Consider the following 7,457-nt stretch of genomic DNA (forward strand, 5'->3'; position numbering starts at 1 on the left):
GACTAAATAATTAATTATATAATTAATTAATTAATTAATTAGTTGATAACCGTGCTATCTTCCTGTTTGCCAATCTCTTCTCTAAGGCTTGCTAATTAGTTTCGTCGAGCATCGATAGTAAACAAACTTGCTCACCATGAATCAACAAACTTTAACAATTCTCCTAAAATTAAATTAAAATTGTATTGGGAATTGAGAAATGCGTTTACTGCAATCATTCTAACTGTTATAATCAGAATTTCATCAAATTATTAAGGTAATTATTTAATTCTGTCGTTTGACTAGCAATGAGAGAATTGGGTTTGATGAGAATGGATAAATTTTTTAATTATCTAATTTTGTCAATTGTAGTGAATGGATATTAATAAAAATAGATACTAGAAAAAAATATAGACATTAGAAAAAATCGATCTGTACACATTATATAATTTTTTCAAATTCTCATGTTGCAAATTGAAATAAAAAAAATGTCGAAGTTTAAGATATGGATTACTACAATGTACTAAGATTTTATTTGTTTCCGTGGTTCGATTGACCACGGAAAGGGCGACGTGGACGTGAATCTGGTTAGCTGAAACGTTTAGCCAGAACAGAGGGAGAGAGAGAGGAGCACGCCACTTAATCGAGTTTATTAATTATTGATCAACCGTAACAAGACTAATTAGTTACGGTTCGGTAGACCTAGCTATTAACTCCGCAAGTATATAACACGGTCTACTCTATGGTAGACTCAAAACCACCAAGAGACTCTCGGGGATTCACTCACCGAATTAATTAACCAATTTCATTATAATGCACAATTGATTAAAATCTTTCTCGACTCGAACTGGGATTCAAATTCTGACCTGCTGTCTTCATTTTTTAATAATCGACACTGAATGCAAAATGTTAACTGGGATATAAGAAATTTGACTCGTTTGTTTGAAATAATTCCTGCCAAATTATTTAATTAATTTCCCGTGAATTCTATTACGTTTCGGGCACGACTGTACTGCACTGGATGCACGCGAGGACTATTATTTCCATTAAGGCTGTGAATCGCTGTGCAATTGTACGTTGTGCAATGCATTTTAATTGCTCTAAGTGATTACGCGGATTGATCTACAATTTTTAGGAACTGGGTTACAACGAAATTCACAACGAATCCCACGTGGAATATGATAAATACTGTTTCAGGGGATGTGCGAATTCTTTTCTGTTTCAATTTGCAATATAAAAGTCTGACGAAATTTTTAAATGTACATTTGGACAGGTGGTACACTTTCGAATTTTCTCATCCATTTCCATCCATTAGAATCGTAAATACAAAAATAGCAAAAATATGAAAAATCGTGTTCCAAGGAGGATTGCATTTATTAATACACGTAACATTCTTGAGTACTCAGTGCTTCAGTATCGATTTAGAAGTGTATAAGGGTTTTGAAAAGAGAACTGTAGCAATTGAAAAAGAGTAAGAGGGCAGTGATTTGAAAAAAATCCAAGGGACGTTCGGCGCCGTGGTTAGAATAATAATCCAGTGTCGCACAGTTGGGAGAGTCCGAATTGGAAAGAGAGAGGGCAGCCAGCAGTAAGTTGATCCTTCGAGGAAAAAAGTTTTCCGGGAAAGTGGCTACCATCCATCCTCCCTCTTATCTTTCTTTATTCGTTCTCGGCGTTATCGCCATCAAAGGGAAGCCGAGAGGGTGCGAACGTGCCTGGAAATCATTTCTTTTTCATACGAATTCCAGTCTTACTTATCTTTTAATTACGATTGATTATTATTCAGTTTTTAGCCAAATTTCAATATGCACGTGAATCAGGGAATGAATATTCGTTCTTTAGTAATCTTTATTTAAATAAATTGTGGATGGGACGATTTGAAATAATTCTGATATGGTCTTCTGGTGTAGTAGTATGTTTTGAATTTTTTTTGTTAATATCCATTCATTAGAATTAGAAAAATTAAATTTGGAATGTATTAACAATCGTATATCAACAAGGATTTTTCATTAATAATTACTTGCCTTGTTATTTGATGTACTCATGCATTAATTGCATCATTTATTATGTTATTTAAGATCATAATTCTTCATGGAATCGACAATTTTCGTGCTTCGCGACGAGCCAATTCAACCTAACGTCTGTCATCCCGTTGACAGTTGACAAGCGTTAATTACTCTCTATTGTTTCGGTTCCTGTTTGCATCTTGATTCCATCTTTTGTATCTTACTTCGTTAGCTTCGCTTCTCTTTTTCTCCCACTCCCAGTTTTAAGACATTTTAATTATTATTCAATTAAATTCCACGTAAGATGCTGCAGTTATTTAAATAGTTTGGCAATTTTAAAGACAGCTTGTTGATTTCGGGAGTAGTTTTACGATTCTCTAGGGATAGTCCTACAATCTGAAAAATAGTTTAGTAATTCTAGGTGCAGTTTTATTAAATCTGTGAACTTACTTAAGGCAATCATCTAAAATTACAGGTCTATCCCTAAAAAGAATTGGAATATCCCTAAAGTTGCAAAACCTTCCTCAAAACAGAAAATTGTAAAGCTTTTAAAAATTGTAATACTTCGAAAATAACTTTTATCAAACCGTAATCGATCGACCACAGTTAATCTAAAATAAATGAAAAAATACAAGGAGGACAATTCCGAGGGCTTAGGGCTTAATTAAAAATCTCTGTTGGAGAATTTAAAGGCTTCTGGGTAAAACATCAAAGGCGTTCAGATCTCGGGTCTATTGTCAGCCTGGGAATCGATTATAGCTGTAAGTAAAGGAAACATGGTTTCCAAGAGCCACTCAAAAGAATTATTAATCCTTGTCTCGGTGCAATTTTAATTAAAATCAAATCGACATTATCATTGTTCTTCCATCAAATTAAAATGAATCAAGAGTTTTTTAAATTTAGAATTAAACTGATTGTCGATTTTTTTCTATAGAGCTTTCTTTCATTTCATGTGGGCAAGTAGACTTTATACTTCCATTTAAGGAAGGGAATTCATTCATAGGCATTCATAAACATATTTCTTACATAATTTCTTACAATTTAATATGAATTGCATGCAAGAAAAAATAATTGGTAATCGTTCATATAAATACTCTATTTTAATTGAATACTGTCTATGTTCCAAATATATATAATAAAAGTGAATTACAATTGCATAAAGGATAATCCATTTCTAATTGGATTTAGACAAACCAATTTTTTACTTTATTCAAAGAAGACAATTTTTAATTCGGAATACATGTTAGAAAAATTAATTGGCGATAGTCGAATCTGAATTAAAACCTGCTTACGCCTCGACCGGTGAAAGCAATTAAAATTGCATAAAAGGCGATTTGTCAATCGTTAAGTGGTTTCTGTTAATTGTTTCGCCGGACAAAGAAGCTCGTTTTCTTTTTTCGAGGTTCCCTCCTGTTGTTCAAACAAACTCCGGGTTTTATCTACCAGTTGAGAACTCGATTGTCGCTTTCTTCTTTCGGTCCCCGTCGCCTCGTAAAACGGCGTCGATTTCCCCCTAGAAAATTCCCTTTGCCCCGTGTAACTTTTCCCAAAAATCGAAACTCCATCAAACTCGTTTCCACCCGGGTTCTTTGTCGCTTCGCTACCAGACAACAGAAAATTGGATTCTCTTCGTAATTCGGGGTATCGTCAATGTTTGATACTGCGAATGTTATTTAGTTTCTGTCAACGAGAGAGTTCGACAGTTCCAAGGCGCTGTACGATTTTACTAAATTCATTATTAATTTGATATCCGTTTTCATTTTAAATTTCTAATTAAACGCAAAATACTATAGAATTCTGAGCGTGAAAATGATTTGAACATCACGTAACTCTTTTTATTGGTAGGCTGAGGGGCGTACTTCGTTGCTCTCAGCCGAATGAATTTTATTCCCATTAACGGGCACTCGAAATGAACGAAATTGTTTATACCGCGAATTAAAACGGGTAGGAGGAGGTGGAGGCCAAAGCTAATAATTAGTTTTTCCGATGGTAATTGCGGTTGGGAGCAAACCGTTCCCAGGGACAGACGAAACGCGCATCCCTCCCCTTGATTTCATAAACCAGCTGCTTCAAAATAAATCTCTCATGATCGACCGTCCAATCAAACATCGTGGCTATTATAACTTGAATAAAAAAAATTGATTCTTAGTTTTAAGTACAAAATTAATGATTAACCGCTCCATTAAAAATTGACAAGAGAAAAATTGTTAATTACGTAATCCTTGATTAGAATTTTGTTACGATTTTTGATTAAAAATTAAGGGAGGATTTAAGTTAGTGTCATTAAATACTGGGATGGAATTATTTAAATCATTAATTGATAATTAATTGGAATCTTGATATGAGTTGAGTTTGCATTGTTTGATTGAAAATGATATTAGCTGGATTTAACTCAGTGTCAATAAATTTGTCAAGAGGGTGAAAGGAAAGGGGTAATCCCGATGGAAGATTTAACTGTCGCCGGAAATAGGAGTAGGAGAAAAGTTCGCGAGCCCCAAAGGAAATTATAAATTGCACAGTCTCGCCCCCACAGAGAGAGGAAGTAGCTGAGAGATTTTTCGTTAAACTCCCAATTACATTGGTTTCCCTAAACTTCAATGATATTCAAATATTATTCCAATTAAACGATACGGGATTAAAACCCCAATTATCCCAATGATGTGACATAAATGTCGATTAAAATCGTTCAAAGCTTGTGTTAATAAATGATAGAACCATTGCAACTGTCAATTGAATTGGCATTTTATTTAAATTTGTTTGGATTTTACATATTCTTGGCTCGTTCAATAATTACGTGTCGTGATTTAAATTGTTTGTAAGAGCGTAATATTGGAGTGAATTCCCAGTGACGTCACTCTGGGTCACGCGTCTCTGTTTAATGTACATCAATTAATGTTAACTGGCAAGAATGACATCGGGCGATGTCGGCGATGGCCAATGGGAAACCTCGCTATTTGTCGAGCCTCTTTTACTCTACGTTCTTCGTTACCAATTCAATGTAACATTTTTTATGTAATTTACTAAATGAGCAAGGGTAGCAATTTTTAATTGATCGTTCTCAGCTAACACAGGTTCGGGATAATTCTGATAATGGATTAAGAGTAGTATGAAGTCCCATTGATGCCCGACCTGTTTCAGTCTCATAAAATGGGAACACGTATCGAGTGATTAGTTCAGCCATTACCACTTTTGATTAGGAAGCACCCTGGTGTATCCACCCTTTCAGTCGTCCATCTAAACCGTTCTTCTATTCAAAGCTTTCAACCCTTCCTACTAATCTCGTCGCTCAATTTCCAATTAGAATCCGAACGACAAACACGATCGTAAAATAATTAGCGATATTTTTATATATGTATATTCTTATTAGTCATTCGTGCTTTAAATTTACGAAATAATGGTAAAAATGTTGAAATGGGATTTTGAGGATAATAAAATTCATAATGTATATATAAAAATTAGTTAGACGAGGGAGTAGGTAGACAGTCTTCTAAGGAGGTCCCTGCAGTCCTCCAGAGAGATTATCTCGCCGTGGTTAATTTCCACCGGGTACAATTTATGAACCTGATATCTCTCGAGCTAACCCCCCCCCCCGCCGTCTTTTTTTATTCCTATACTTTTTCACTTTTAATGCTCGACACCCACAACTCTTCCACTCCACTCCTCCGCTTACTTACCTCCACTTATATTTAAACAATTTGTATTTCTGATCGTCAGTTTCATTGTTATTTGTGCAATGGTATTTGCTTGAATTGGAAGCATGTATGGGTGGTACCATAAATAATAGTAGCATCTCATGTGGAACTTAATTGAATGATAACTAAATGAAATATACAATAATTAAATGGAATTTGTTTAATTCAGAAAGATGTATGTGTGGTATCATAACTAATTATTTAATTCAGAAGCATGTATGGATGGTACCATAACTGATTATTTAATTCAGAAGAATGTATGGATAGTACCATAATTGATTGTATAGTTCAGAAAATATATAGGTGGTACCACAATTGATAGTTTAATTTAGAAGCATGCATGAGCAATACCAAAAATAATAGTAGCATTTCATATGGAATTTAATTGAATGAAAATAAAAATGAATATAAAATAATTAAATGGAAATTCTTTGATTTAGAAGTGTATGGATGGTACCAAAAATAATAGTAGCATTTCATATGGAATTTAATTGAATGAAAATAAAAATGAATATAAAATAATTAAATGGAAATTCTTTGATTTAGAAGTGTATGGATGGTACCAAAAATAATAGTAGCATTTCATATGGAATTTAATTGAATGAAAATAAAAATGAATATAAAATAATTAAATGGAAATTCTTTGATTTAGAAGTGTATGGATGGTACCAAAAATAATAGTAGCATTTCATATGGAATTTAATTGAATGAAAATAAAAATGAATATAAAATAATTAAATGGAAATTCTTTGATTTAGAAGTGTATGGATGGTACCAAAAATAATAGTAGCATTTCATATGGAATTTAATTGAATGAAAATAAAAATGAATATAAAATAATTAAATGGAAATTCTTTGATTTAGAAGTGTATGGATGGTACCAAAAATAATAGTAGCATTTCATATGGAATTTAATTGAATGAAAATAAAAATGAATATAAAATAATTAAATGGAAATTCTTTGATTAAGAAGTGTATGGATGGTACCAAAAATAATAGTAGCATTTCATATGGAATTTAATTGAATGAAAATAAAAATGAATATAAAATAATTAAATGGAAATTCTTTGATTTAGAAGTGTATGGATGGTACCAAAAATAATAGTAGCATTTCATATGGAATTTAATTGAATGAAAATAAAAATGAATATAAAATAATTAAATGGAAATTCTTTGATTTAGAAGTGTATGGATGGTACCAAAAATAATAGTAGCATTTCATAAGGAATTTAATTGAATGAAAATAAAAATGAATATAAAATAATTAAATGGAAATTCTTTGATTTAGAAGTGTATGGATGGTACCAAAAATAATAGTAGCATTTCATATGGAATTTAATTGAATGAAAATAAAAATGAATATAAAATAATTAAATGGAAATTCTTTGATTTAGAAGTGTATGGATGGTACCAAAAATAATAGTAGCATTTCATATGGAATTTAATTGAATGAAAATAAAAATGAATATAAAATAATTAAATGGAAATTCTTTGATTTAGAAGTGTATGGATGGTACCAAAAATAATAGTAGCATTTCATATGGAATTTAATTGAATGAAAATAAAAATGAATATAAAATAATTAAATGGAAATTCTTTGATTTAGAAGTGTATGGATGGTACCAAAAATAATAGTAGCATTTCATATGGAATTTAATTGAATGAAAATAAAAATGAATATAAAATAATTAAATGGAAATTCTTTGATTTAGAAGTGTATGGATGGTACCAAAAATAATAGTAGCATTTCATATGGAATTTAATTGAATGAAAATAAAAA

The sequence above is a fragment of the Ceratina calcarata genome, unplaced genomic scaffold (genome assembly GCF_001652005.2).
Source record: "Ceratina calcarata isolate Rehan_Ccalc_2016 unplaced genomic scaffold, ASM165200v1 scaffold321.2, whole genome shotgun sequence".
NCBI classification, from domain to species: Eukaryota; Metazoa; Arthropoda; class Insecta; order Hymenoptera; family Apidae; genus Ceratina; species Ceratina calcarata.